Source organism: Cupressus sempervirens, chromosome 8 (genome assembly GCF_028749045.1).
Source record: "Cupressus sempervirens isolate cs-2001-9-10 chromosome 8, ASM2874904v1, whole genome shotgun sequence".
NCBI classification, from domain to species: Eukaryota; Viridiplantae; Streptophyta; class Pinopsida; order Cupressales; family Cupressaceae; genus Cupressus; species Cupressus sempervirens.
The window spans coordinates 660,478,926-660,496,953 of NC_143125.1; positions in this window are offsets into that span (position 1 = coordinate 660,478,926).

The window sequence follows — 18,028 nt, forward strand, 5'->3', positions numbered from 1 at the left end:
ACACTTAACTAAGCATTGATGATCCTAACCTTATTGAGTACATTCTTTACTCACTCAACTTACATGCAAAATTTCAAAAATTGTGAGTAGCAATATACCTTATGACTCCCCCTAAGTTGATTATGCCTTTGAAATTGAAATTCTGTGCCAATATGCCTGATCCTTTCTATCCTTTGACTTGTTTCTACATTCTGAGCCTATATGTTGTATCTGATCTGTGTGATGTCACTGTATTCCATGTGATTACCAAAATTTTACATCTCTCCTTCACTCCTTTATTCCTTGTCTCCCCTTTTTGGCTATTTACAATCATTCTACTTTATTCTCAAAATGAATGAAAGAATGGAGTGAAAGAATGTATTTGATAATTACCCATAGTATCTACATATCTCCTCCTTTACTTATTACTCTCCCTCTAATATATATCTCCCCCTTTTTGGACACTGATGTCAAAGGGTTCTATGGAGTAAGACCATGTTTGGCCAAAAATGAGCTATTAACCTCCAGAAGTATCTTCAAAGCTACATCCCAATTGTTTAATGCAATATCCAATGATTTGTGTTGGACTACAAGCTCTGTTGCTAAGTCCACAAGTCCTTCATGTGTAGAAAGATTGGGATCTTTCTTTAGGACTATCTCTGCATATAGTTGCTCCTTGTAGAGTACTTCCAAGTGAGGGGTGATGGAGGATTGAATTTGCATTAACTTAGCTTTTATATTAGCCTCCTCTACTAATAATACAACTAGTTCCCTTTGAGTGTGAAGAATTTGAGCAAAATGCTTCTCACTTTGAGATGGATTGGTTGGGATTTGTGTACTAGAAATCTTTAGATTTCTCTCCAAGCTAATTATTTTTTGGCTAGTCTCATGTGTGAAGTTTGAAAAATCACACAGTTTATTATAAAGGGAGAATATATTCCCTAGTACAATTTTAACTCTATCTATTTTCTTAGCCAGGTCAACTTGTCCCAAAATGATATCATTTGATATATTCTTATTGACCTTACCTTGGAACTTCTTCTCTGACCATTCCATTAGTTTTTCATTTATATCATGGTCCTCATTTGTTACCTGATCAACTATATTTGATAGTTTCTCTATAATTGGTCTTGATTCATTTGGAGACTGAAGGCTAAAAGCATCCATGAAAATGTCATTGATTTCATTCAATGCTTGCCTTTATTTGTAGTCCTTTCTAAGTGCCTCTTGTCTCATTCTCCTATCCAATGCACTCTTAATTTCATTCATCTTCTCCTTAGTGAGAGAACTAGATTCATAATAGGGTATCTTTATTTCTTCATCAAGCTCAAGAATTCCATAATGAATTGTCTTGGCTACCCTAGTGGAGCTCGATCCTGGTGTTCTAATTTGCAATTCTAGCATTCTAGTGCTCAACTACTAAAGATTTTTTGTAGGAGTACCTATTTTGGGTTATTCAACCAAAGTTTGTATTGCAGATTCCTCATTATCTTTTGTCTCTTCTTTCTCTTTAGTTTGTTTCTCTTCTACTATTATTCTAATTGGGGGCATACTTGATGACTATACTAATTTGACTTTATCATCCCCTACTACTACACTCGACTCTTAAAGAGCAACTGTGACTTCTTTTGGTGGAGATGGTGGTGGAAGAAGTAGAATTCTAGTAGATTGTGTGGTCATAGGTGGTTCTTTTGTTTGCACCTTGATTTCCTTTAATTTCATAAACATTGATGAATATTGGGCTTGAACATAGCCTAGATGCTTGTGTTGATTGGTCAAGGATCTTTGTTAGATCCTCTGCAGTTAATGGTTTGGTGTTTTGACTAGAAGTGTCAATGACATCCTTTATCTTGGTTGTCTCTACAAGTGTGATGGTAGAATGAGGAGGGCTAGGGGGTGGCAGTTGTGTGTCCTACACACTCTATTATTGTTGCTCACCTATCCCCTTTTCCTCTTCTTTACTCATTTCCTCCTCCTTCTCTTCATCATCCTTCTTTTCTTCCTCCACTTTCTTCTCTTCTACTTTCTTCTCCTCTACCTTTTTTCTTCTTGCTTCTTTTATTTCTTTTTTTTTGCCACTTGCTTCTACCTTGTATTCTTCATCAAATACATCATCAATTTTCTTGTAAATAATTTTCCACACTTTTTTGGTTTTGCTCACAACCTCTTCAATTTTATTTTGTAAAATACTAAATGCCCTATATTTGGGAGTAAATCTACTATTGTGCCTTTTGACTGCATTTGTTATTTGACTTTTAGTCAAATTAGGAAACATCCTTGCTAAGATAGACTCGCTTATTTCTTTCTTAGTTTGCAGACAAAAATGTCATTTTTATTCTACAATCTTATATAATTCCTTTGGCAATGAACTATCTAGTTCAAGAGGTGTATGTTTATATTTTGCCATCATACTATACATAGATTTCTCTATTTTATTTTGCTCATCACTTGTGAGCTTATTAAAATCTACATTCTTCAAATCATTTAAGTCTCCATTCCTAATCTTAGCAAATAATTTATCAATAGAAGACTTACCACTTTGAATTGACTGTAGTCTTCTGATTCTGTCCTTTCTTCATCTAAATTAGGTTGAGCCACAAATTTTCTTCTTTTCTTTGGCTCTTCTTTAGTCTTCTCAATGGATTTCTTTTCTTTCTTGATTCTTCTTTTTCCTTTGGTTTTGTAGCTCTTGTAGTAGCTCTAGTTGTAGGCTTCTTGAGTGCAGGCTTTGCCACTTTCTTTGGCTTGGGCTGAGGAGTAGGTGGTGCTTTTTCCTTTCTCTTTGTGACCTTGGTTTGGATATATGTTTCCCCGGCTTCTTCTTTCTCTTAACCTTCCTCTTCATCCTCTCCTAAGCCTTGAGTCAATTGTAGAGACTCGTGTTTAGACTCATCTCCTTCATTGTCATCTTCTTCTTTATCATCACTTATTTCTTCTGCTTCTTTTGTAGTACCTGTCTCTCCAATATCTACCCCAAATTTCTTTTTGATCTTCTTGACCAATTTATCCTTCTTCTTTACTATCGAGGCTACTTTGAGGTTTGTTACCACCCTTGATTGAACAATGTCATAGGTTCCAAAATATTTTGTAGTTTTATCAATTTCCTCTACAAGTAGAGCTGTAATAGCTATTGAAGCATGATCCACATCAAGTTCATAGCCTAGTGGTCTAAGCCATTTTACTCTAGGGATGACTACTTGTATGTAGGTATAGTCAATATTCACTAGAAAACAAATGTCTTTTTCATGTTGCTCCCCTAATGAGACTGTAATTCTCATTCTCTATTTTATGGATTGTTTGAAATCCTCAAAATAACTAGTCATTAGGGAATCAAGGTTTTCACCCATTTGATCAATGAATCCATTTATTTTTTCAACAATAGTCTTGTTTGGATCCCATCTTACCTTGCTTATTGAGAGGAATTCTTTCATAATGTAGAAGAACATGCAAATCAATACGACACCAAATTTTCATTGAGCCCCTTTGGATTTCCTTATGGCTCCCAAGTTCTCATTGATTTGTTGCATCATCAATTCTGCAAGATCATAAGTGTGATCCTTTTCACTAGCTTGTAGGAAACATCTATAGCTATGTAGGGTACACTATTTAACCTACTTGATTGATAAAATTTGTGAGATATGATCCTGATAGAAAAATCTAGTAGGGGGTCTTTGATGGTGTCAATTGTCATACCCCTATTGTTCCACTCGGCACTAGTGTTTTTCTCAATTTCCTCCTTATCACTCCTTAGGGTTTTGGGCCAATCTAGGGTTGGGATACCAGTAACCCTATGTATAGTTTTCTTTGTGAAATTTACTAGCCTAGTTTCTAGCCAAAAAGTTCCATCATGGATTTTGCTCAGCACAATGCGTATCCTTTTTTTTAAAAAGATAATAGGAAAAACTAGGGTTTTGGTTAGACCCTTCTTTTCGACTATGGAGAATTCATCCTTAAGTTTCCTATTTTCACAAAGCTTATCAAATGCATTGAAAATCTCCAAATCTCCTATGGCTGCTATCTTATAGTTATAGCATTTGTGTACATCCTAAACCATAACTAATTTATTAGGAATCACAGATAGGGCACCAAATGGATCATTTTTTTGTAAGCAACTTCAGGGATGGGGATGGGTCTAAACTTTGGTTGTCTAACTTCATTGCTAACTAGTTGAATTCTCAACCCTTCCTTTTCTTTTGTAGATTTAGAACTAGATGCCATCTTTAACTGAACTAGAGTTTACTATTTACAAATTTTTCAAACTACATAACTTGGCACTTGAATGAAATACTTGGTAAATTGATGAAATGGAGTTGGGTTGTTGTTGAATTGTTGTAAACTACCTTTTGATTGCTAAGAAATTTCTTAATCACTCTGCTCATCTTTTCTCTTTGTTTGAATGACCAAAAAGTAAGTGATTTTCACTTTTATAAGGCTCAAAACCTAGCATTTATTACTTTCATGCTTATAGCTATCACTCAGCTTCCAAAGGTTTTTCCAACTCGACATCAATTGTATTTCACTCACTTGACAACTACTATCTCATTCCACTTGGCATCTACTAATCTTGTTTATTGTTTAGTAGTCACTATCAAGTCTTACTTGGTAGCTACTAGACTGTTCAACTTGGCTTATACTGGAGTTCAACTAAGCAACCAAAGGTAGCTCGGCATCATCTTTTATCCTAACATCTTAACTTATCCAAATTTCTTCTTTGCAATGCATTTATGTTCTTTTGGGCTGATGTATGATACATCTTTATATGTATCAGCCCTTTGTGCCTTTCTAGTGCTTAATTTGATGAGGGGTGATCACTTGACCTCTTGGGTGAAGTGATCTCTTCACTTGATGTGTTGCATTCACCTTTCTTCTACCATGTCTTCTTTATATCTTCCCTGATGTGTTCCACATTAACTTTTTCTTTGCCCTTATTAACTTCAGTCTTCGGTGCTTTGACCTTTGTTGGATAGTTCCTACTAATATGACTAGTCTTCAAGAAACTAAAACAAGTAGTTTGATTCAACCATCTACTGTAACTTCCCTTAAAGTGTGTCCTTACACAATTTTCAGGAATGTGTCTATACTCTTGGCAATAGTGATAGCTATACTTGGTTTTTTAATCCCAATTGTAGTGATGTGCATGATTGATTCCTCTTGCAGGGGTAAAAGCACATAGTTGTGTCACCGTTTGTGATACAAAAACCCGTTTTGTTCAAATTTTATTTCTCTATCAAAACTCAATTGTTTTCAAAAACTAAAAATACCCTTTTATAGATCTCAAATTCAATATCATCATTATATAAATTTTTGAGTGTTTTGATTATTTATAATATGTTATAATCTCAAAATATTATAAGTCGATATTTCAACATTTCAGAAGATGCGCTCTCAAAAAATGAAAAAAAAAGTAAATCATATCAAAAAAATAAAAAAATTATATTTATCACTAGAGGAGAGAATCCTCTTCATGAATATGTAATTTTTTTTCAAGAAGGTATAGATTTGATAAGGAAGTTTTGACGAGAGGAAAAAATTGTTGGATTCTGACAAGGTCAAACTTGAGTACTTATAACTAAGAAAATATACATCAAAAATAATTATTTCTTTTTTTTTTCACTAGCTATACATGTCATCTATAAACTATTTTCAAATCAGAACAAAAAAAGATGATTTGCACATACTTGTTTGACGGGAACTACATCTTATATTTTTTATAGTTAAAAAAGGGACTTCAAAAGAAAATAAAATGAATAAATTATTACTCAAAAAATTTATAAAAACTATAGGCATAAAATTCATAAAATTCTATACATTTCATTAGTTTACATCATCTTCATATTTTAAACACAAATACTATTTTTTTGTCATTAATGTTGAACTATCAGATTCTGATATCACGTTTCTTTATAAAAGGTGACACAGGTTTGTGCTTTTACCCACAGGCTAATTAGATGTCCACATAGGCTTTAATCTACATTCAAATGCTCTATGTCCATATTTTTTTTAGTTGTAGCAGTGACCCTCAAATTTTGGTGTCCTCATGGTCTTGGTTCTGCAGTCTTGTGCTAAATGTCCTTGCTTTTTGCACTTGTGACAGAAGTTTGCATTTTTAAGCTTATCATGCTAATGACTATTCTTCCTCCTAAATATATTAGAATTATGTCCCTTTTTACCACAAAAATGACAAGTAGGTTTAGTGTTCTTACCTTTTTTGCTTCTTTGTTCTACAATCTTGGATGATTATCCTTGTTCAGTGCTAATATATCCAAGTCCTATAGTGTCATTACTTGCCCTTGTTGATTTCAGCAATTGCTCAAAGTACTTGATGGCCTTGTTGGGTTTATTGTAACTTTATGCTATTTCTTTTTCTCTTTTCAATTCATTCTGCAATTGCTCATTCTGTATCTTCAAGGTGGAGATCTCAATATCCTTCATGTTTAGCTCATGATGAGCATTCATCATCTGGCTCAAAGTATCTAACTGCATATTTGAAATCTTTTCAAATTCAATTGTCTTCTCTTCCAGTCTATTGATGAGATTTCTCTTGTCATCTTCTACCATGGACTTGTCTTCAATAGCTCTTTTCTTTTGTTCAGTTACTTGACAAAGCAACATGGCTTGCGATTCTTGTTTAAGCTTGAGTAATCTAATTTCTTCGGCTTGTGCTCTATTTTTCTCCATTAATTCTATTATTGCTGCATCAAATTCCTTGGAGTCTTCATTGAAAAATATGTGTGTGGTGTCAATCTCCTTGTAGTGTATGTCATTTTAAGCTATGGCTATCTCCTTTCCTCTTTTCAAAGATTTTCTCAGTTCCTCCCTAGCTTCCTATACTTTGTGTAGAGCTAGTTGCACATCAATCACCTAATTGTCAATGATCTTCCCAAGTTTGAAGACTTCCATCTTCTAACATTTTTCTCCAAGCTTTTAGGCTTCTCCTTGTGACAAATAATGCTCTATTACCAATTTTTGGAATGTTCAAATAGGAAGAGTACTTCTGAGAGAGGGGGTGAATAAGAAGTAACCAATTTTTATCCTTTTCTACCCTTAATAACATATAACTGAAATTAACATGCATGCAAGTTATACATGTAAACAATCATAAAATGAAAGTATGCATCAACACATAACATAAGAGATTTTGGTGATCCATAAACCCTCCATTAATAAGAAGGTAAAAAGGAGGTGGGGATGACACCCACAAAAATTTATTGCAGCAATGAGTTCAACCACTTCTAATGGTTTTTCCTATTAAAGGCTTTACATTGTGTCAATAGTGACCTGTTGAAAGGATTTACAAAAACTTTACATGAAGTGTAACCCTATTAAAGGATTTACATAAAGGCTATTAAACCCACCTAATATATAGGATTTTCTTAACCTTCTCCAAAGGCTCTCCTACCTAGCTATTAAGCTAACCTATCAACATAGGATTTCAACCTCTAATACGATTGTGAGAGAGTATTAGAATATTTGACCTGATTGAATACAATCTTGAATTGTTGGGTTTAGGCACTTGATCTGCTCTTTCTCTTTTGATCCTTGCTTGATCTAATATCTGAATATGTCCCTTGTTCTATTCTAATCAACTGGATATATAAATGCTATCCCTTCCACTATGTCTTTTTTTATACTAAAATTTCACTATAATCTCCCCTTATGCTACTTTTCTTCCATACATACAATGGTGCATTCATCCTCCTTATAAATAATGCAAAGACTTAGGGTTAGGTATGGATCTATGATCCAAATTGAATCTCAAATTCTCTATCATACTTTGCATTTTTCTAATTGGTTGCATGCCTTCACCATTTTTTTGATTGGTTGCATGCAGATTGCATAGGGAATGTAAACGATTCATCCTTATCCTTTTTCTCCTTCAAAATTTATCTAAGTCAACTCCAAAAATGATTCACATCTTAGTTTGTGCAAATAAAAACTCTTATGTTGATCCTGCATTGCTCGACACATAAAGGATTACTAATGCTTGACACATACTTTTTCTAGATTTCTCGACATCAACTACATTTCCTGGTTTTCTTGGCACCTGTTGTATCCTGTATCACTTGGCATATTTTGTTTTGAGTTGCTCAACATTTCAATGACTCTATTACTCTACACATGAACAATTCCTATATTTCTCGACACATACTATACTATAATTTTCTCAGCACTAACAGTGATTTGGCAACTATTAAAATTCTGACTCAACATCTATTGTGTACTCGACATGTATAATAAAAATGGTTAAGTGTATTGAAACTCATTTGTCAATACAATTAATTTGACCAACAACCAACACCAAATTTTAGTGATTGTCGAGTCACATGAATGCCAAGCTGCATTTAGGAGCTGAGCTACATTCAAGTGCTGAGGTATATAGTCTGAATTTCTGAATGGTATATTAGAGGAAGAAGTTTATATAGAACAACTTGAAGGATTTGTTGATGCTAGCAACAAAAACTTGGTATGAAAATTACACAAAGCTTTATATGGTTTAATTAAGCACCAAGAGCATGGTAGGAGAGACTTCATAATTATCTTGTGAAGATTGGATTTGAGAGGATGATGATAACAACAATCTATAGTTGATGACAGAGAAAGGAAAAGGTATTTCATTATCTAAAATTTTTGTTTATGATATCATATTTGGAGGTCAAGATACTTTATATAATTTTTTGCAAATGTAATGAAGTAAGAATTTGAGATGTTTATGTTTGGAGAGATCAAGTTCTTTGTGGGTTTGCAAGTACATTAGATGAAATATGGTATATACATCACTTAGTCAAAGTATGTTAAGGAGATACTAAATTTTTTTGAGTTGGAGGATTGTAAGCCAATAAGAACACATATGATGACAAGACATAAATTGTCAAAGAATAATGATTTAGGTGAGGTGAATCAAACATTATACATGTCTATGATTGGAAAATTATAATATGTAGTACATAGCAAACCTAATATTGCATTACATGGAGGGATAGTTGCATGATTTTCTACTAATCCTAGGGAGAATCATTTGATGGTTGTAAAGAGAATAATAAAATATCTAAAATGTACAAAGGAGTATGGTCTATACTACCAAAAAAATGATAAATTTGAATTAAGAGCCTATATTGATGTTGATTGGGCTAGAAATATTGATGATAGAAAGAACACTAGTGGAGGGGCATTTTTCTTAGGCAAAAGGTTGGTTACATCGATTAGCAAGAAACAAAACTGCATTTCTCAATCTACTGCTGAAGTTGAATATGTTTCTGCTATAGTAAATTATACAAACATTGTATGGATCAAATAACTACTCAAAGGTATGAAGGAGGAAATTATTTAACATGTGATACTTTATTGTGATAATATAAGTGCTATAAATATATCAAGGAATTGTGTAATGCATACAAAGACTAAGCACATTGCAATCAAGTATCATTACTTGAGGGAATTAGTTCAAGATAAAGAGGTGAAGGTGGGATATGTTAACACAAAAGAACAAATTGTTGATATCTTCACAAAAGCATTACCTAAGGATGCTCATGAGTATCTAAGAGGTAAACTAGGGGTGATACCGCTATCAAAGGCTATCTAAGAAGCATGAGGTGTTCCGTGCATCAAACAAGTTGATTGACATATGTTATACATTGATGTAGTGGATCTTACTTTAGGAGCTCCCTAAAGTAATCAAAGAGTTGGAGTTGAAAATCAATCACAAGCTAGTGACCAAGGGAGAAGCTAAAATATATTCATATATGCATCTTTAAGATGATGAGTCTTTGGCATTTTTGTCAAAGAGGGAGATATACAAGAAAATTAAACAAAAATCCTATAAGGGAGACATTGTTGAAGGCACATAAAGAAAACTAAAATAGAAAGTATATCTACTAATTACATCTACCTAGTAAGAGGGAGATATAAGAAATGATCAAGAGGGAGTCATAAGGATGAGTTGATTGTTTGCTGATTAGAACATAATTATGTAACCTATTCAGAAGATGAAAGTTGCTAATAGAGGAAGAGATTTCAATACAAGGAATTATTTTCTTTTTGGTATTTTTTTAGTCTTACTACTTCAACCTAGTGAGTTTGGTTTGCCATCAATGGCAAAGAGGGAGATTATTGAAAATAGATTGATACAAGTATGATAAATATGTTTCAATCATTGTTTTTCCACTGATGTCAAACCTATTATTTACTGGTAAGACAACTATGTATATGATTTAAGTACTATCATTTGTTTGATTGATGAAGAGGATTTGATCAAAATGATGTAACAATAGCACCTAGAGGAAAGTCTGAGTTATGATATGGAAAAGGAGTACAAGAATCAACTAAGATAGTGATATTATAGTGCATTGATAATCTACTTAAGGTTGCAAAGGTTGGTTACACTAATTAAGTTTAGAAGAACAAATTAAATGAAGTTTGTCTATCAAGCTTGACCAAGTGGATAGTAGGTGTCGAGAAAATTTATTGCAAGTCAAATAGAAAATTAGTTGGAGCTAAGAAAAGTTAGTTTTAGTATAAGCCAAGTGAAATAGCTAATGCTAAGTAAAGTTTAGCTAATGTTGAGTAAAGTTTAGTTGATTCTGAGAATTAATAAACTTTAGTTTGTGCCAAGTGATTTTGCAGTGGATGTCGATTAGTATAGTATGTAACGAGCATCAAAAGCCAGTTAATGCTAAGTGTTAGCATTATGAGAAAGATCAAGAATTTGATGAATCTAAGTCAACAAGTTTGATTTCTTAGATTATGTGAACTGTGTGGAAGATAAGATTGATGAGTTGGTGGCACAAAATTAACAGTAAACAATTTTTTAGGAAAATTCAAAGAGGATTGAAGGAGAGGTTTCTAGAAGGGAAAAAAATGAAATAAAGGGTAGATTCATTGAATCCTACTTAATCTATCCTAACCCTGAATTGGACGATGGAGGATGAATGAAAAAATGTCTTAATTCTCTATTTATAGACATGATTAGTCAGAAGCAAGGTTGGTAATGTGTGAGAACCTAAGGAAGTCAAGGAATCTAGAGTATTGCTTTATTCAGTGACCTAATCAAAGAGACTACATTGGCAAACAAAAAAAGAAGGCTTAAGGGTGAACAAGATATTAGAGCTAAAGTGACTCAGGTAGGAGGGATGAATAACTAGGGCCAAGGGCTCACCCAGCTATCCAAACTGCCCTGCAAGAGTTAACACAATAGAAGCAAACACAAGTGGACAGCAACCAAAGGATGAGAAGATAGAAATACTTTATTTGATTCATCAAAATATCTTCATACATGCCCATCTGTGAGGCCTTCTAGGTTACGGCCAATTACAATACATTCACATTCAAAGATCCGACAACAAATTTGCACTTTCAGTTTTCCTCCCTAAAAAATTTTCCTTCCCCAAAAAATTGCTTAGCCCTAAGCCTAAACTCTCTATTTATACTTGCCAAAATGGCTTACAGAACATTCTAGAACATTACATAAGAGGAAGGCTAACCCAACAATGGTCTGGACTCATCCCATGAAAAGCTCTTAACATAAATGTCACGAATGAAATAAATCCCACAAGTCAGCTCGCAAAATCATGTCCAAATACTGACACTCGGCATACATTGGGTAACTCAGCACATGAAGAATCACTTCGCATCCATTGGGTAACTCGACACATGAAGAATCACTCACCATCTATTGGGTAACTCACTACATGAAGAATCACTCGGCATCCACTGGGTAGCTCGACACATGAAGAATCACTCGGCATCTACTGGGTAACTCAACACATGAAGAATCACTAGGCATCCACTGGGTAACTTGGCACATGAATGAATGCTACAGTAACTCAGCACATGAAGGAATTGCTAGGCACATGAAGGATTTGCTAGGCACATGAAGAACTGCTAGGCACATGAAAGAACTACTAGGTGAACAAAATGAGCAAGATAACAAGGCAACCCAGGATGCTCCTGCATCAGACAACTGAGGTTGAAAGAAATGATTCTCATGAATCATTGAGATGTCCCAACTTGAGCTAAATCCAACTCAATTTGAGAAATCCATGAAGCATCTTCAATAGGTCTCTTCTTCCACTTCACCAAATATTTATAGTAATATTTTCCTCTTGTACTTTTTCCAACTCTCTGATCCAATATCTATTCAACTTCCTCACTCTATTTCTTAGGATAATCATCTAGTATAACAACTTCATCCTCTAACTCATGATACTTATACAAATCAGAAATGTTAAATATAGGAGATATATCCATGTCATCAGGTAACTCAACTTCATAAGCATTACCATTGTCAAACTTCTTTTGTATCTTACAAGGTCCAAATTTCTTCATCTTCAACTTGCTATATGTTCCAACTGGGAATCTTCCTTTCTTTAGATGAACCATCACATCATCACCAACTTGAAAATCATGGTGTCTTATAGACTGATCAGCATTCTCCTTATACTTCTGATTACTTTGTTCCAACCTCAACTTCACTTCTTTATGCAAGGACTCCATAAAATCAGCAAATTCTTCTCCTGCAATGCTTTTATTTTCTTCACCAGCAAAATCTCTCAAATCTTATATACCTCTAGGATGCATTCTAGTAACAATCTCAAAAGGTGTCTTCCCTGTACTCCTATCCACAGAATTGTTATATTCAAATTCAGCTTGTGCCAGTACCATCTCCCAATTACTTGGCTTATTCCCAACTAAACATCTCAACAAATTACCCAAGATTCTATTCACAACCTCTGTCTATCCATCTATTTGTGGATGGAATGTAGAACTAAACTTCAATTCAGTACCCATCTTCTTCCACAAAGTCTTCCAAAAATAACCAACAAACTTACTGTCTCTATCTGAAATAATGCTTCTTGGTAATCCATGCAATCTCACAATCTCTTTAAAGAAAAGTTTAGCAACATGCTCAGCATCTGATGTCTTCTTACATGGTATGAAATGAGCCATCTTAGAAAATCTATCCACTACAACAAATATGGAATCATACCCTTTCACTGTTTTAGGCAATCCAAGAATAAAATCCATACTGATGTCAGTCCAAGGTTTCTTAGGAACAGTAGTAGTAGGTGTATACAAACTAGTATTTTGACTCACTCCCTTTGCAACTTGAAAAACTCCACAGCTCTTTACAATTTTTTGAACATCCTTATACATTTGTGGCCAATAATATTTCTCTTTCAAAAAATTCAATGTTTTATCAATTCCAAAATGTCCAGCTAATCCACTACTATGCTTCTCTTTAATTAGATTCACCCATACAGGACTTCTAGGAATACACAACTGAATACCTTTGAACAATATACCTTTTTGAATGAAATACTCATCATACTTACTTATGTGATCTGTCAGATTTGGTGCCCTACACTCTCTCCATGCCTTAAAAAAATCAAGATTGACATCGTATAACTCTTTCATCTTATCAAAACCAAGAACTTCAACCTTCATTTCAGTCAACAAAGAATGTCTTCTACTCAATGCATCAACAACTTTGTTAGTAACTCCACTCTTATGCCTGATCACAAATGTAAAACTCTGCAAATACTCAACCCACTTCATATGTCTTTGATTCAATTTATGTTGACTTCCCAAGTATTGTAAAGCTTTATGATCAGTATACAACACAAACTCCTTAGGCATCAAATAATGTCTCCACTTCTTCAATGCTTGAACAATAGCATAAAACTCTTGATCATACATAGAATATTTCCTTTTAGCATCATTCAACTTTTCACTAAAGAAAGCAATAGGCTTACCTTCTTGACTTAATACAACTCCTATTGCATTACCACTTGCATCACATTCAACTTGAAATACTTTGTTGAAATTGGGTAAAGCCAATACAGTTAACTCAACAACCTTTTGTTTCAAAGTCTCAAAACTCTTATCAGCTCCCTGTGTCCACTTGAATTCCTTTTTGTCTCCCCTCATTGTTTCAGTCATAGCATTACAAACAACACTGAAATTCTTTATAAAATTTTTGTAAAAATTAGCCAAACCATGAAATGATCTTACCTCACCCACATTCTCTGGTGTAGGCCATTCCAAAATTTCTTTAACCTTCTCAAGATCCATCTTCAAACCATCAGCTGAAATCACAAATCCCAAATACACAATCTCTTCTTGCATAAAAGAACACTTTTTCAGATTAATCAACAACTTTTCCTCTTTCAACCTCTGCAATACTTGCCTAATATGCTCAAGATGTTCTTCCTTAGTCTTGCTAAGCATCAGAATATCATCCAAATAAAAAATCACAAACTTACCCAAGAATCTTTTTAGAACTTCATTTATCAACCTCATGAAAGTACTAGGTGCATTAGTCAAACCAAAAGGCATAACCAACCATTCATACAAACCATCTTTTTTCTTGAAAGCAGTCTTCCATTCATCACCTTCTCTGATTCTAATCTGATCTTGTTGGGGCATAGGTTTGAGCTACATAGCAATCATCATAGTCTTCAGTACATTTTCACTCAGCCTAATTTGAATGCTCGCCAGAGGCGATGGATGGAGTTTCTATGCGAGTATGATTTTGAGGTTAAGTACATTCAAGGTAAGGAGAATGTGGTGGCAGATGCTTTGAGTCATAGGAGACATGTGGTATCATCGATGACTCTTAGTGTGGATTTGAGGAGTCAGATTCTTCAGGCACTTCCTACGGATCCCTGGTAGTAGGAAGTGTGGAGAGAGATAGATTCAGGAAGATCTTTGGAAGGTAAGTTTGTAGGTTACGTTCAAGAGTTAGATGGTCTTTTGAGACACTTGGGGAGGATTTATGTGCCATTTTTGGATGAGCTTCGCACCTTGATACTGGAAGAAGCCCATCGTACACCTTACTCAACACATCCAGATGTCAAGAAGATGCATGCTGATTTGAGATGTTTGTTCTTTTGGTCTGGGATGAAGTGAGATATTGCTGATTTTGTGGCTAGGTACCTTGAGTGTCAGAGAGTTAAGGCAGAACATCAGCACCTGGCTAGACTTTTGTAGCCTAATCTCATTCCTTCTTGGAAGTGGGATATCATCTCCATGGATTTCATTGTAGGATTATCTATGACAGTTCGACGTCATGATGCTATCATGGTCACCGTTGATCAGTTGACTAAGGTGGCACATTTTTCACCGATTAGGTCTTCCTACATAGCAGCTTCTGTAGCTAATGTCTTTATGCATCATATTGTGAGATTACATGGTATTCCTAGAAAGATCATTTCTAATAGGGATCCTATATTCACATCTGCATTCTGGACATTGCTGCAGCATGAGCTTGGAGTGCAGTTAAACTTTAGTTCAACATATCATCTAGAGACTGATGGTCAGATAGAGAGGGCGAATCAGGTTTTGGAGGATATGTTACGGATGTATGTGATGGATAGACAGACACATTGGGAGGATTATCTCTACTTAGTGGAGTTTGCTTACAACAACGGATATCATAGTTCTATTGGCATGGCACCTTTTCAGGCATTATATGGGCATCCTTGTCATACACCATTGAGTTGGGACAGTCTTGAGGATCACATCCTGTTGGGTCCTGAGATGCTTCATGATATGGAGCAATAGGTAGTGCGTATCTGTGAGCACTTGACTACAGCACAGGATAGGCAGAAGAAGTATGTCGATGCTCATAGGATTGATAAGCAGTTTGTTGTGGGAGATAAGGTTTTCTTGAGAGTGCGACCGTGAAAGAGTTCGATCCGATATGGAAAGGGTTCTAAGCTAGCACCTCGCTTTGTGGGACCATTCGAGATTCTAGAGAGGATTAGCTCAGTTGCTTACCGTCTTGCTCTACCGCCCAGCCTAGCTCGCATTCATGATGTTTTCCATGTTTTAGTGCTTAGGTAGTATATTCTTGATATTGTGCATGTTCTTGATTAGAATGCATTGCAGGTAGAGGACGGGCAGCTGGCTTTGGAGCCAGTTTGTATTCTGGAGCAGCGGGGGTTGACCCTCAGGGGTCGAACCATCGAGCAGGTAAGGGTCCAATGGGACCCTACTGATGATTCTTCAGCTACTTGGGAGGATGCAGCTAGATTGAAGGAGTTATATCCCTATTTTTTTGTAGGCTTCCAGGAGTAAGCCTAACCCAAGGGGGGGTGGATGTAGTGCCTACCCTCGTTCACATCTTTTCTGGACATTGATGTTATTATTATTAGACTTTGATGGACTAGTTTTATGTTGATGGTTTAGTGGTATTGTTTTGACACTATCAGATATTATGATATGGATTCAGTTGATATATGATGAGATCATTTAGACTTTACATTTCATGTATGTATGATGATCATTATACTATTTTTAGTTATTAATGATGATTAGTTAGATGGTATATTATCTCATGTGTTTTATTATGGATACTTACCCCATGCTTGCATGTGTATGGTGTGTGTTTTTTCTTATTGTATGGTGTTTCTGATGTGGTTAAGGAAGGGAGTCGTAGTCACCTGCTTAGTCAGGATCTACACGATGCACCACTTCCTGCCATTGTCTGTTTAGCTTAGCATTATTTATTGTATGTACATGCATGGTTTTTCTGTAGGTTGCAGGTACCGGGTATCGACTTCCCTGAATTGCTAGGATGAGCGTACCCTATTATACTATCTCAATGATAAGAGAAGGGAGATAAATTCTTAAGTCCAAATCCCAAACCCTTAAACCATTTGTCCTAGTGAGTTAGGACAAGTATCAGAGTTGAGTAACCACTGAATGTGTCGGATGACATATTTCATGATTTTTAACCCTTTAGACTGATTTTGTATGATTTGTTCTATGACTGGTTTTCATATTTTATCTTGTAGGTCTATGGTGAATTTTCTATTAATTAAGTCTTAATAAATAGATTTAATTAATAAATTAATTATTTTGGAGAAAATTAATAAAATATCACGATCTTTGATATTTTGAGTATAATTAATTAAATGAGAATTAATTGAGAGAAAAGAATTAAATAAAAGAAAATTAGAAATTAAAATTAATAATAATAATAAAATAATAAATAAATAATAATAATAAAAGTTATAAAAATTAAAATAAAAGTTATAAAAATTAAAATGGAAGTTATAAAAATTTAAATAGAAATTATATAAAAAGTAAATCGGAGTTATAAGCGTGCATGGGAATTAACGCACTTTTTTATTTCTCATGTGTCAACAACACAGGGGTTAGTGCATTAATTAAGCACATGGTGTCTACAACCCTATGGCTCATCTTGAAGGTTGGAAAAGACCCATGCTTAGTTGGTGACACCTTCTAGCTATTTCTAGAAACATTCTAGAGGTTTCCTGAGAGCTCTTTATATTCAGGCATCCCTAAAAGCTTAGAGATACCGTTTGGAGTGCAATTGGAGCATTGGAGGATTCGAAAATTCTCAAGAAGGGAGCTTGCTCTATGGGTTTTCTGAGAAAGAGCGAATTAGCATCAGAATCCAAGTAGATTCTTGTGATTTTACTTATGCTATTTCCGCATCTTGCATTCCTTGTCTTCTGAGGAATTTCATATTTTTATTGTATGCATTCTCAATATGGGCAATTGAATTTATGTGGAAATCTTTATATGCATAGATCTGAAAGAAAACGGGGCTAGGGTTTAAATTCATAGCCAAACCCATTAGATTATTTATTGGATAAATTTGAAGATCAAAGATTTAAAAGAAAATTTTGAAAATTAGAATTTCTAAGTAAACTGTGTATATTCTTGAATCTGCATACACATATATGTATATATCATTATATACATATATATATGTATGTGCTGTGATGGTGATAAACTCTGCATGTATACACACACATACACACACACACATACACACACACACACACACACACACACACACACACACACACATATATATACATATACATACCCATATATATATATACATACATATGTATATATATACATAAACATATTTATTTATATAATAATCGAATGTCAAATCGCGATAGAGTTTCATGTTAATAGTATTTCATATCGCATGGGAACATTTTTATAAAATTTTTTATTGAAAATCATGTTAAAAATATATATATATGATGTTGGGCGGGTATTATATACC